General features: G+C 39.1%; 1 pseudogene; it reads right to left on the bottom strand.

The window, feature by feature from the left end:
• Positions 1-746: 746 nt before the first annotated feature.
• LOC104006517 (keratin, type I cytoskeletal 18-like) lies at positions 747-2446 on the bottom strand (annotated as a pseudogene).
• Between the last annotated feature and the right edge of the window lie 12943 nt (positions 2447-15389).

Raw genomic sequence — 15389 nt, 5'->3', positions numbered from 1 at the left:
GATTAAATAACTGCAAAAGCTGGAAATTGCACTGAGCTTTTTAAAAGCTTAAAGCCCTAGGAGCTTTCATGCACCTTATTTGTTTCTAGATAAATGTGGGTGCAGCATAGCTGAAGTGTGGCTGGCTCTGTGAAAAAATATGTGCAACAGCTGCTTTGATATCAACACCTCTAGTGCCCCCTTTTGTTGCCTTCTCTCCCATCAGGAGCACCTAATGCCCACATATTTTCACTAAGACCTGCCCTCTCAGGGCTGAGCCCCGGCTCTGAAACACATTCTCCCCACTGCCTGTGAAACTCACCTATTGTGCCTTTCAATTGTTCTGATAAGTACCTGTTCTGATCCTACAAAAAGGGTGCTAGCTTTCCTTGCTTCGTTTTCTCTCTTCTCCCCGCAAACTAAGAAATTTTTGTTCTCCACATAAATTCTTTTGGGTTTTCACAATGAAAATACAGGAAAGAGGAGAAGGAATGGAACATATCATTAATTTATTCTAAAGTGGTAATATCCCCTAATTACAATATATTATTCATTCCCAGTATATTCAAAGAAATTGGACCTAATGGTATCAACAAGTGGTACACTTGTTACAATTGATGAACTTACATTGACACATCATTATCACCCAAAATCCATAGTTCACATTACAGTTCACTCTTGGTGTTGCACATTCTAAGGACAGTCTTTGGACAAATGAACAATGACATATATCTACCATCATAGTATATTTTTTTGACCTCTGAACTTTTTATTGGCCTCCTGCTCCCCAAAGGGTACCCTGCTTCTGCTGGCTTAATGTCTCAGAACTTTGGTGTCGTTGGTCTCAGACACCACTTTGCTATCCACTATCCAGCGGGTAGTGGTCTTTGGATGGTTTCCATGGATTTGCTGCTGTCCAGGGCATCACCAAGATTGAAGTCTTCACCATTTTCCAGCAGGCGGCGGTAGGTAGTGATCTCAGCCTCCAGCTTGACCTTGACGTTCAGCAGGGCCTGGTACTCCTGGCCCTGGCACTGTCCCTCTGCCTCGGTCTGTGCCAGCTCTAACTCTAGGTGCAGCAAAATCCCATTGACCTTCTCCATCTGCAGGGCGTAGCGGGCCTTCACCTCCCTCAGGCTGTTCTCCAAGCTGGCCTTCAGATTTCTTATGGAGTCCAGGTCAATCTCCAAGGACTGGACTGTACATCTCAGCTCCATGAGCGTCATCTCAGTAGCTCCAACCTGGGCGGACTGCATGGTGACCACTGTGGTGTTCTCCTCAATCTGCTGAGACCGATACTTGTCCAGGTCCTCTCGGTTCTTCCGAGCCAGGTCGTCATATTGGGGCCAGATGTCTGCCACGATCTTGGCGAGGTCCTGAGATTTGGGAGCATCTACCTCCATGGTCAACCCAAAGCTGGCAATCTGGGCTTGTAGGCCTTTTACTTCTTCTTCGTGGTTCTTCTTCATGAAGAGCAGCTCCTCCTTCAGAGCCTCGATCTCTGTCTCCAGCTGCAGCTGAGTGACATTGGTGTCATCAATGACCTTGTGGAGCCCATGGATGTCGCTTTCCACAGACTGGCGCATGGCCAGCTGTGTCTCATACTTGACTCTAAAGTCAGCAGCAGCAAGGCAGTCATTGTTGACCTGCAGAATGATGCGGGCATTGTCCACAGTATTTGCAAAGATCTGAGCCCTCGGGTCCTCGATGGTCTTGAAGTAATGGCTCCAGTCTCTGACCTGGGGTCCCTTCTTCTCCAGGTGCTCCCAGATTTTGCTCTCCAGCTTCCAGTTCTCGGTCTCCAGGCTCCTCACTCGTCCAGGTAGGTCGTTCAGGCTTTGCAGGGTCTCCTCGTTCTAGATGCCTCCCATTCCTGCCAGGCTCCCAGGCCCCATGCCGCCATGTCCTGGAAGCCGGTGGAGCGGGACACGCAGATCTGGGAACCAGAGCCCCCGGCTCCTGCATAGATGCTGGCTGCACTGCTGACTGGCAGGGAACCGTAGCTGGGCTCCAGGACAGAGTCCTGGGACTGGTAATTGGTGGAGAAGGTGGAGCGAGTGGTGAAGCTCATGCTGTCCGGGGAGGAGAGCGAGAGGACAAGACTCGGGCTTTGCCGACAACATAATCATATATTTTTATCACCGTAAAAATTCTCTGTGACCTGCCTATTCATTCTCCCACCCCCAACCCCAACTTTTGGCAACAAGTGATCTTTTTACTGGTCCCATAACTGTGCCTTTTCCAGAATGTCATAGAGTTGGAATCGTATAGTAATGTAGCCCTTTCAGATTGACGTCTTTCACTTAATAATATGCATTTAAGTTTTCTTTATGGGTTTTTGCGGCATGGTAGCTTATTTCTTTCTAGTGCCAAATAATAATCCACTGTGTGGATTTACCACAGCTTATGTATTCATTCGCCTCTGAAGGAGGTCTTGATTGCTTCCAGGTTTTGACAATTATGAATAAAGTTGCTAGAAACATCTATGTGCAGGTTTTTGTGTGGACATAAGTTTTCAACTCCTTGTAGACACCAAGGAATGTGATTGTTGGTTCATATGGTAAATGTTTAATTTTGTAAGAAACTACCAAATATGTTGATAATGGAGGAGGCTATGCATGTGAGAGGCAGGGAGTATGTGGGAAATCTCTGTATATTCTGCTCGGTTTTGCTAGGAACCTAAAACAACTGCTCTACAAACATAAAGTCTGTAAAATGAATAAATAAATGAACATACATATGTATATAAACATATATATGTATATATAAACACACACACACACACACACACACACTATAGGAGAGGCGAATTTTACCCCTACACTGTTAGAGTTTTTTTGGCTAGGCCTGAGAATTAAATTGACATAGACAAATTAGTAGGAGAAAAGCATACAAATTTATTTAATGTTTTACATGATACTTAAGGAAATGAAGGCCCAAAGAAGTGGCAAATTCTAAGTGCTTTCATATTAGGTTCCACAATGGTAACTTTTATGGAAAAATTACTAAACTATGAGGAGAGGCTAAAGGAAGACATGAATTATTAACAAAGTCTGTTTGTACAGAATTCTCTTGGCCACACTTTTCATCCTTGCTGATGATATTACTTTCCTTCTGACACAGGGAGAACACCTTCCATATAGGGGTTTTATCTCCTGATTTCAGGAAGAAAAAGAGGAGGGCTAGAACACACTTCTTGCACCTACTGTTGTTGGTGGTGATTTTTTTAAGTGCTTTTGGCTCAAAATAATTCTATGCCAAAGTGGCATATTTTGGGGTGGCATATTCTGCCATATATACATATACATACACATACACATATACATATACATATACATATATTCTAGCCTCAAACAGGTATGTAGTTCAAAAAGAAAGAAATCTTTGAATAACTATTTCAGATAGCTGTGGATATTCTTCTTTTATACTACACCAAAATTCAATATGTGGTGGTTAGTTAAAAGTGAGTTGTAATGCAGCATATGAATCTGTATCAGTGACCTTTCGGTACTCTTACATTAAAATCTATTGGTCTGTCTTGCACTTTGATGGAATATTTAACCCATACTTGATTTTGTGACATCATGCATTGACCATTTGGAAAATATTGGTTCACTGAGTTATGCAAGTCTTCCAAATGTTGACATATTTCATTATCTAATACAAAACATCACATATTTAATATCACCACTAATCTCATCATAGAAGTCTTTAAGTACTGGGAAGCTGTCAAGCTCATAGTTTTGATACAAGTTTTTTAAATGTTAATTTTTACCCAAATGCTTGAATTTTATCACTGGCAACATGTAGTGTAAATTATTTCCCTTAAAGGAATAGGCTCATTTTGTTCATTTTGGAGACCATGTTTGCCAAATCCCCTAGTCTGAATAATGATAGTTTGTCTTAAATTGTTCTTTCAAGTAAAAATGGTTTTCTGTGGACTGGCTAGTTAGGCTCACAACATAGTCACAGGAATGCCTTTCCTTGGGACATTACATGTTGATATGCAGCTGAAGCACTTCACAGAGGTACTTCTCATTTTATCCCAGAGAATACTAAAGTGATGCATACTCAATTTTTATTGAATCTTAATTATTAATTTTAACCTTAATAATTTTCATTACTTCACCATGGATATTATTAAGTGGAATTTAATTTATTTTGTTTTGTTTTGTAATGTAAATGCATGGTGGTGAAGAACATACTGACTTAGGTACAGCTTGGTGCCATTGCTATGATTCTTGCTAAATTGCCAGTATTTTTTACCCACCATTGTTTTTGCACATCAGTAGAAATTTTAGCATGCTAAAGGCAAACAATATCTTCGTGTTATGAAGAACATAATTTTGACCTCATAGAATCCCTGAAAGCTTGTTGGGGACTTCTAGGGACCTGTGTAGCACACTTAGAGAGTCTCTGCCATAAACAAACATACAAACAAAATGCGACAACCAAAAGATATTTCAAAATGACTAAAATCCTTTGTTTGTGTTTCTTAAGCACGATGAAATAAACATATATTCAAAACAATGGTTCTAAAAGTGATTTTCCCCTTCCATCCAAAGCTCTCAAATTGTAACTACTCTTGTGCCTTTCTCTCCAACCCTCCTAAAAGCTTCCTCCCTAGTCACTGCCCAAGGTCCTTAAACCCTTTTCTATGTATCTCTTACCTGCTCAGTCTCATCTTAAAGGCTCAAAATAACTGGTCAGAAACAGGAGGAAAAATAAGCAGCAGATCATGAGAACACTATAACCCTCTACTTATTGGAAAGGCAATAAGAAAAACAAATGGTCATATATTATTTTTGATGCCATATTTTAAATATTTTTGAGAAGCTGATGGTTATATATTGTGCCAAATATTGACTGTCCATAATGTCAATCTGAATGTCCATAACTCTTTCCTATATAACAGGGTCTGGAAGCCTGCAAAATACATTGCTTAAACTCTCTCACTGCTAGTGACAAAGCATCTTGCATAATATTTGGAAGGCAGAAGAGAGCACAGCCAATATTATTCCCCAGCCATGGATGGTAGATGCCCAGGTTGATAGCAACCATGAAGTTTACAGCTCCTTTTGAGCGAGCTCTTGTGAATTACCTACTTGAGTTCTTCAAGCAGCTGTAATCACCAGTTGCTTACTGTGGTTCCTCAATTTCCACATTTCTTCAAAGGAAGCAGTGTTTCCATGAACCTTAATTGCCCCAGTCCTCCAACAGCTTTGTAAGTTTTGTAATTCCCTTTGTATTTAGTCATCCCTTCCTGGTAAGCCAAGTGAGGCAAGTACTTTCCTGGGAAAACTCTGACTGATAACAGAGTCTGTTTCCAAAAGTGGTTCCAAGATGCAGAAGCTCAAAGACAGGAATTGGGGATTTAATTATCTAATCTTGTTAGATTGGGAAGCAATTACGACTTCATCACCAGTGAAAGATGGGATACTAGCCATCCACGGACAGCAGTGGCAAAATATCTATAGCTTTGAGGAATGAAGTGTTTATTGTAGAAGAGCCTTTGAGAGATTGCTATTACAATAGGATTTTAAGAGGAAATAAAGACTAAGGACTATGAAACGGGCTGGCTGCATCTAAATAAAAGGTTAGGATTTCATATTCTCAGTTCAAGGCACAGACAGAGAACAAGAGAGCTTCTAGGACTGCCCTAAAAATATCTCTTATAGCCATATGGCTAATGCAAAAAAATTTTTTTCATCTGTAGGTTGGATAATTATAACTGAAATGAAATTCACAGACTTGCCAGGTCTCTTATGTAAAAGTTAGGGCATTGATTGAGAAAAAGTGAAAATTGGAATGAGGACATTTGGATAGATTCCAATGATTCTGAGAATCACGAACTTCCAAATGCCTCTCAGCTTTCCCTTTTTCCTATTTGAGATTAGCTTCCCTTTGCTTAAAGACCCTGAAACAATTACCTTGCACAGGGATACAGTCATGATTCACCTCCATCACTTCTTATTGCTCCCAGATTCATAACTAGAATCACAGACCAATAGGCTCTGGGAAGGTAAGTACAGAGTCTGACCAAGAAGGATGTAATGTACACATTGAAGAACTGCAAGATTTATATTACCAGGAACCTGGAAAACAATTGTAGGAATGCAATCTAATGATTTTAGACAAGAGAGGGAGAAACAGTTTTGGATATGGGCAAATTTGTTAATGTGGGTGCAGTTACCATAAATTTTAGATTCAATATTTAGTTTGAGGGTTGGGAATAAATCTATAAAGAGTTTTTCAATTGGTTGACTAAAGCCTGACCCAACAATGGGCTTCATTAAATAAAATTTATATAATAAGAAGAAATGCAAAGGATTAGGAAGATTAACTTTTTGGTGTAGATCAACCATATGTAACCTTTCACCCACCCCTTCCTATGGCCCAGAGGACATTCCAGTCATGAAGGCATTAAGAAATATATCTGTGAAAGGAGAACCAGTATCCTTGAAAATCTCAGTGGTATCTGTCCTTCTGCAGCTCAGAGATGACAGTATAGTATAACACTATTCAGATTGGCTACCAGGAGTTACAGAGGCCAGTTGACAGCACTTAGCCACCAGAGATAAGGTAGCCAAGAGCATATTATTGAATAAAAGAACAAAGTCCCAATCCAAATAGTTTTATTCACAGATATCTTTTGCAGTGACTTTATTTTGTCATAGTGTTTATGGAATTCAAATGGTTTTTCAGCCTGATAAAGTCTTAGTTCACCTGTAAAATTTTTAAAAATTAAATCCAGTGTACAGGTATCTGACTTAAATAGCCATAATGAAGAGTAGAGGACTCTCACCAGTTTTCAGAAATGAGCCAGTTAATAAAATCCCTTAAAATAAAGGGGAGCTTGGACCTCTGAAGGAAGGATTCAATGAGGTTGCAACAAGAACATAAAATTTCCTTCTAGCTTTGCCCAAAAAGTAGTGTACCTATTTATCATGATGATTATACTCTGGGGAAAGGAAAATACCCAGATGATTCTAGGTTTCTGGACCCTGGCTCTGAAATGACAAATCTTTAGATAACCCCCAAATTTTAGGACCCACCAGTTAGACTGGGGACTTATGGATGTCAGATAACACACAAAGTTTTGGCTTAAATACATCTTCCAGTGGGCCAAGTGGGTCTCTCATAGTTATTTTCCCACGTTCCAAAAACATATTTAGCAACTGGCAGAACTCCCACTTCCTGACCCTTGAAGTAAGGGCTATTGTAATAGGAACAGCCAAGAGGAAGCCCCTTGAACTACCCCTTTTCTACCAAAGTAATACATTAATAATAATTACACAACCCTGGGAGACTTTCAGAGATTAATATCATCACCAAAAACCTGAAAGTTATAGGGGCGGTGATTTCCATGACATTCACATAAATCTCCCCTATTTGTCTTGTGCAGAAGAAAGATGAATTTTGGAGAGTAACAGTAAATTATTTTAAACTTAATCAGGTTGTGACACCAATTACAACTACTGCCCCAAAGTGCTATCTTTTTGGAGCAAATGAATGCATCCTCTGGCATCAGGTATGCTACTATTGATCCGGTAAATGCTTTCTTCTATATACCAATTCATAAAGACCACTTGTTGCAAACAGAAATGATGTATTAAGCCTCTGACAAATCCAGATAAGAGAATTACAGTGCAGACCCTTTGGGGTTTTTGAGAAAAATCATCTTCTTTTCCACAGATAATTCTTCTTCTAAAGAATAACTTCTGGAGTACTACTGGATCCAAGCAGAGACTGAATGACTGAACAAGGGCCATCAAACAACCATACAGCCTGAGCTGCCCATCAGGAACTGAAGCTATCTAATGCCACCTACTTGGGTGTCAGCATCAGCACTCTAGAACCACGTGCAAGTACAGTTGATGGTTAAACAACGCAGGTTTGAACTGCATGGGTCCACTTAGATGTGGTTTTTTTTGTTTGTTTTGTTTTTCAATAAATCTCTCCCGCCTCTCTTTCCACCTCCTCCATCTCTTCCTTCTCTGCCACCGCTGAGACAGCAAAACCAACCCCTCCTCTTCCTTCTCCTCTTCAGGCTACTTAATGTGAAGACTATAAGCGTGAAAACCTTTATGATGATCCACTTCCACTTAATGAATAGTAAATATATTTTCTCTTCTTTATGATTTTTTTAGGAACATTTTCTTTTTCTCTAGCTTATTTTATTGTAAATATATAGTATGTCCTACATATATCATAGAAAATAGCTGTTAATTATCTGTTTATGTTATTGGTAAGCCTTCTGGCCAATAGTAAGCTACTAGTAGTTAAGTTTTGGGGGAGTCAAAAGACATACACAAATTGTCAGCTGTGCAGGGGTTGGTGCTCATAACCCTCTCATTGTTCAAGGGCCAACTGTAGTATAAACAAGACCATGCTCAAGCAGGCCTTGAAGGCACAAATAAGCTATGGGAGAAGTTGGCTCAGATTCCCTGGCACCTACTCCCTGCTCGTTGTCACCTCTCCCCTGGCCCAAACTCACAGTCCTATGATTAGTTCCAAGAAAGAAACAACTTGGACCCGATTTTGAGATGATCTGATTTTGAGATAATTCTGCATGGTGTACTGGCACTACCCCCAAATGGAGTGGTACGGCATTTCAGCTTTATTCATGGCTAGTCCTCAAGAGCATAGTGAATGGTCCATGATGGCTGTAAGGAGCCACTAAAAGGATAAGAAAGAGATTCTTACATTAGTCTCCCTGATGCCCATATACAACATTACATTTTATGTATCAGAGCTCAAGACTCCAGTGTTTTCCTATCACCCACCCACTGCTATTCCCCTCCACGGCCCCTCACTGTGGCTACCATTTATTCACTACTGTTCACTAGATGCTCTCCCAGCTTCAGGATTCGTTTCAAGATGGTGCTTCTCTCTGAGTGACTTTTCCCACCCAACCCGCAAAGCTGTCACCTGATTAAAGCCTTTTGGATTTGCCACTAATTACCACTCTCTCCCCTTCTTACACCTATAGAATTTTTTCTATGTCTTCCTCTGTCTTGCACTTTACATCAATATGCCCTGAACAAGGGGCCTGAAATTCAAACACTTAAAGAGGTGAGGCAGGTTACTTGAATGTGTGACAAAGGCCTGGCAGTTGCACCTTAAATTCATCGGGTTATTTTTACTTCTCGAAGGGAATATGCTGTCCTCCACATTTCTTAAAACATGGGGTCCTTTGGACCTTTCGTTTCCCACTTTTGATACAGACATAGGTACAAAACTATTTCCCTAGTGTTTTTTCACACTTGTTAACAAATAGCCACTAAGACTCAACCTCTGTGCTGGGAAAGAGGGACTGGTGACGACTGTGGCAAACTGAAAAACTCATCCTGTCAAAATGGAGAGACTGCACTCAGTTCCCGGTGAGTGTGTGGTGGAATAATGGGGCCCTATCTTGGGGTTTTTTTGTTTTTGTTGTTGTTTTGTAGAAACTGGAAATTCAGATTTTTATGTGAAATTATACAATTTCAAGTTTAGCCTCAAATTTGCTACAGCAGTGTGCCAGTCAGAAACCAAAGGAATTCACAGGCAGGAATGGGCCTCCAGGCAACAATTTGCAACTTCTGCCTGTGGTAGCATGAGTTCCTTGAGGGCAAGAAATGGTTCTTATTCACTTGTGTATAAGAGCTCAGGACAATGACTGGCACGTGATACCTTCTCATTAAATATTTGCTACCTTTAGTTAAGTTTTCAAGAATCAAATAAAATTGTGTCTTGTCTAATTCTACAGCTAGAAATCCTTAACAAAAGAATTTTTTCTTACACCTTTTACATACGCCCCAGAGCCTAGCACATCACTTGTACACTGCAGAAGGGAAACACACCAACTGTTTGTTAACAGCTTGGTTTGATTTTGCTTATCAGATGAGAAGCAAGATATGCCCTAAGGCTTAAGATTAGGGAACATAAGACGGATGAGTTTGATAAGGAGAAATAGGTCAAAAGAGATATTAAATGCTGCCCTCAGGAGGTACGATGAAGCAACTCAGTGATTTCTGAACAAGAATATGGGAATATGTGAGAACACTGGACCTTTGGGGGACTTGGTGACACAATAAACCCTGCTTACTTGACTACTATTTGTTTGTTTGTTTGTTTTTTGTAAAGGCACTGCTTGCTAATTTCATTTTTAAAACATCATTATTTTCGAGTTACTACTCTTTGAAAACATTTATAACTCTGGGCAGTTTTTTCAGCTTGAAAAATTCAAAGAGCAAGTCCCTGGGTCTTGTACAAGTGTCTTCCGCCCCGGGTCATAATGAGGCTTAAGGCTTTGCTTCTGCAATACCAAGCCGTGCTATGGCTGCCACTGCTGAATATGACTTATCAGGAAGGCTGCTGATTTATGATGGTCACCTTAAACATAACTTCAAATGTCCACTCTGAATAGAACCATAACATATGAAGAAAGGTTTGCAGAAACGGCTAAAGAAATGGACTTGGTTTTTGAATTTTTCAAGTTGAGGAAACTCCCCAGACTTATAAATGGTTTCAAAGAGTAATAACTCAAAAATAATGACGTTTTAAAAACGAAATTAGCAGGCAGTGACAAATAAATAATAGCTGCATATCTATTCATATACACTACTGCCATATAATGTGGCTAAAAGTGAAAACAAGAACTGTTTTAAATAAACTACAAAAAGACATAATTTGCTGAGTCAATAGTGAGTTGCACCCAATTTATTTTAAAAGGATCAATTGCAAATATTTCCTGTTAAATTATCATACCATACATTAAGTATTTGCCTTGTCTAATATATAATGAATGCATTTTTGCAAATTTTGCCATATGTTATAATGCATTTTAGAGTCATAATAATGACAATATTTTATTATGCATATACAAAACTCATGAATTTGAAGACCCTATAGAATACGAAAATTTTAGTAAGCAAAACTTTGGTTCCAAAATGTCATTTTATGGGACTTTAGATCTTATTTCTTTGTGATAACCAGCCCCTCACCCTCCCCAACACATATTTCCAATTTTATACCATATAAACAAGAAAATATTCAACTGGATACAGAATTAGGTAATAGTTCTTAGCATATGAACATACGTCAAAACACCTTAATATCCCACAGTAGTGATGCTACCTTATAAACGGGCACATATTCAATAAAAATTAGCCAGACATGAAGGCATGTGCCTGTAGTCCCAGCTACTAGGGAGGCTGAGGTACGAGGAGCACTTGAGCCCAGGAGTTCAAAGCCAGGCTGGTCGAACTAGCCAGACCTCATCTCAAAAAAATTAATTTAATAAATATTTACTGAATACTTACTGTGTGTTGGACACTGTAGGTACCAGGACGATATCAGTATACAGACAAAAAAGCCTACCTGGAGCTTAAATTCTAAGCCATTATGATGTTTTTAGCCCCATTTTGCATTTTGTGCTTATTAGATATTCTGAAATAATATTATTTATAATTTATATATGTTTATAATTACAATTATAAAATATAGTGTTTAAGTTTTCAAAGTACTTTCAAATGCAGGCACAAATTGTCTTATTTTGTTTCACTTCATTGTGCTTTGCAGATACTGAGCTTTTTACAAATTGAAGGTTTGTGGCAATGCTATGCTGAGCAAGTCTATCAATCAGCACCATTTTTCCAACAGCATGTGCTCACTCTGTGTAGCTGTGTCACATTTTGAGAATTCTCACAATATTTCAAGACTCTTCATCATTATTAAATCTGTTATGGTAATCTGTATTCAGTGATTTTTGAGGTGACTATTTAAATAGTTTTGGGGTTCCATGAACCACATCCATATAAGATGGCAAACTTAATGGATAAGTGTCGTGTGTGTTCCGACTGCTCCACCAATTAGCCTTTTCCCCATCTCTGTCCTCCTCTTCAGACCTCCCTATTCCCTAAGACACAATGATACTGAAATGAGGCCAATAAACAGCCCTACAAAGGCTTGTAAGTGTTCAAAAGAAAGAATTGCGTATCTCTCTCATTTATTTATTTATTTTTATTTTATTATTATTATACTTTAAGTTTTAGCGTACATGTGCACAATGTGCAGGTTTGTTACATATGTATACATGTGCCATGTAAAGCTAGAAATAATTAAGCTTATGAAGAAGGCACATTGAAAGCTGAGATAGACCAAAAGCAAGGTTTCTTACATCAAACAGCTGGCCAAGTTGTGAATGCAAAGAAAAAGTTTTTGAAGGAAATGAAAAGTGCTACTCCAGTGAACACACAAATGGTAAGAAAGCAAAGAAGCCTTATCACTGATATGGAGAAAGTTTGAGTGGCCTGGATAGAAGATCAAATCAGATATAATATCCCTTTAAGCCAAAGCCTAATCCAGAGCAAAGTCCTAACTCTCTTCAAATCTATGAAGAATGAGAGAGGTAACGAAGCTGCAGAAGAAAAGTTTAAAGCTACCAGAGGTTGGTTCATGAGGTTTAAGGAAAGGAGCTGTCTTTATAATATCAAAGTGCAAGGGGAAGCAGTAAGTGCAGGTAGTTATCCAAAAGATCCAGCTAAGATCATTGACGGCGTGGCTACTCTAAACAATACATTTTCATTGGGGATGAAACAACTTCCATTGGAAGAAAATGCCACCTAGGACTTTCATAGCTAGAGAGGAGATGTCAATACCTGGCTTCAAATCTTCAAAGGACAGACTGAATCTTGTTATAGATAATGCAGCTGGTGATTTTACATTGAAGCCAATGCTCCTTTACCATTTGAAATATCCTAGGGCCCTAAAGAATGATGCTAAATCTATTCTGCCTATGCTCTAGAAATGGAGCAACAAAGCCTGGATGGCAGCACATCTATTTACAGCATGGTTTACTCAATATTTTAAGCCCATTGTTGAGACTTACTTCTCACAAAAAAAAACTTTCAAAATATTACTGCATTGACAATGTGCCTTTTCACCAAAGAGCTCTGACAGAGATGTACAAGGAGATTGATGTTGGTTTCATGCCTGATAACACAATATCCATTCTTCAGCCTGTGGGATCAAGGAGTAATTTCAACTTTCAAGTGTCATTTAAGAAATACATTTCATAAGGCTATAGAAGCCATAGATGGTGATTCCTCTGATGGATCTGGGCAAATTAAATTAAAAATCTTCTGGAAAACATTCACCATTCTAGATACCACTAAGGACATTCATGATTCATGAGAGGAGGTTAAAATATCAACGTTAAAGGAATTTGGAAGAAGTTGATTCCAACCCTCATGGGTGATTTTAAGGAGTTCCAGACCAGTGGAGGAAGTAACTACAGATGTGGTGGAAATAGCAAGAGAAATAGAATTAGAAATGGAGCCTAAAGATCTGACTGAATTGCTGCAATCTCATGATAAAATGTGAGTGATGAGAAGTTGCTTCCTATGGATGAGCAAAGAAAGTGATTTCTTGAGATGGAATTTACTTCTGGTGAAAATGCTGTGAAAATTGTTGAAATGACAACAAAGTATTTACAATAGTACATAAACTTGGTTGATAAAGCAGCAGAAGGGTTTGAGAAGAGTAAGTTAAGTAACCAACATCAAACAGCTACAAATTTTTAAAGAAGTTCCACTGTGAGAAAAATGCTATCAAACAGCATCACATATTACAGAAACGTCTTTGGTAAAAAAAAAAAAAAAAAAAAAAAAGTCAATTAATGTGGCTAACTTCATTGTTGTCTTATTTTAAGAAATTGCCATAGATACTTCAACCTTCCTCAACCACTGCGCTGATCAGTCAGCAGCTATCAACATCGAGGCAAGACCCTCCACCAGCAAAAAGATTACAACTCACTGAAGGCTCAGATGATTGTTAGCATTTTTTAGCAATAAAGAACTTTTTAAATTAAGTATTTTTTAGACATAATGCTACTGCACACAACAGGCTATACTATAGTATAAACATAGATTTATATGGATTTGGAAAACAAAAAATTTGCATAACTCCCATGGTTGCAATATCATTTCATTGTAGAGGCCTGAAACCGAACCTGCAGTATCTCTGAGGTATGCCTGCACATTCTCAGTTAATTTTCACATGTCCCTGGCCTTGAAGTAAGCTTGGCAGATATTACTATCTCTCTGTTACTGGTGAGGAAACTGTAGATGATATATTCCTGCAGTCACTGTCCTAGGATTCGTATCATCTCTCTCCAACCTACACAACTGTGAGAGTACTACAAAGAGGTAGTCAGAGGCTGAATAAAAGCTTGAAATAGTTGCCACAAAGAGAGAATGAGAGCAAGAGAGAGAGAAGGAGAAAGTGCTAACTGGAGAAACTTATTAAGAACGCCAGGAGCAGTTGAGATTAATGGCTGTGGCAGTCACTGACAGTTCATAAATACTAGTATTTGGTTCTTCTCATTCCTGGTACATGATAAGATTTTACTTTTCTAGACCCTTGAGTGCAGGTAAGGCTACCTGAATTTCTTTGGCCAATGAAAGATGAACAGAATCTTTCCCCTTGTTTCAGGGGCTGTGGATAGTGAGCCGAGGTGGAGCCTCCATCACCCTGAATCCCTGAATGCCTAAGAGGAGAAGAGCCCCTGCCAGCCCACTCTGGACTTGCAACATATGAAAGAAATTTGTATCATGTCAAGCCCTTGATTTTGAGATTTGTTGTTTTGCTTATGTTTTGTTTTGCTTCTTACTGTTTTAGTTTGCTTGTTACTGCAGCAGAACCTAGCCTACCCCGACTGATAAAAATGATGGATTTATACTGATATATTTGTCTGGTTGTGGAATTTCTTTTCCTACAATTGTGTTCAGTGGCTCAATTGTAGGCACAGAAAGCAGAGAGTGAATTCATCTGGGGCTGGAATTTTGTCAGGTGATTGTAAGAAAAGGATTTTAGGATTTTGACAAGACAGTGATTGAAACTGCAGACCATGAAATCTCAGCTTGACTAGGAGGGAGGTCAAGCAAGAGGAGGCCAGTGAGCAAAGAGAAAGTAGATGGGTCAAGGGACTGGCTATTTTGATAAAGTGGACACTTACTTGTAGAAAAAGTACATGAATAGTCAAACTTTTAAAATAAGGAGTTATGATTGAATCACAAGTTTATTTAATTAGAGATTTTTGAAGGTTCTGAGGTTCTGGCAAAACCTCTGGACATGACAAGGTATAAGATGTGAAAATGGAACTGAATGACTCAGCTGGAGAGATGTTTGAATAACAGAGGTCATAGAATGGAGACGCTGTGTGCTAAGCAGGCCAGCCGCATGCATACTTGAATTCTTCACATGCACATTTGAATGGTGGCAGGAATTAAGGTAGAGAGGAAGACAGTGAGCTTGTTGCCAAAGTCATCAGTTCATGAGTGGGGAAGAGAAGTAAGTGGGCTACAGGCCCTACCTTTCAATTCTAAGCTTCACAGGGTATGGCAGAGAAAAAGCAGCCTCTAAGC

The sequence above is a fragment of the Pan troglodytes genome, chromosome 4 (genome assembly GCF_028858775.2).
Source record: "Pan troglodytes isolate AG18354 chromosome 4, NHGRI_mPanTro3-v2.0_pri, whole genome shotgun sequence".
Classification (NCBI taxonomy): Eukaryota; Metazoa; Chordata; class Mammalia; order Primates; family Hominidae; genus Pan; species Pan troglodytes.
Note: the sequence above shows the minus strand (reverse complement) of the source record. Positions and strands in the feature narration are given on the sequence as shown.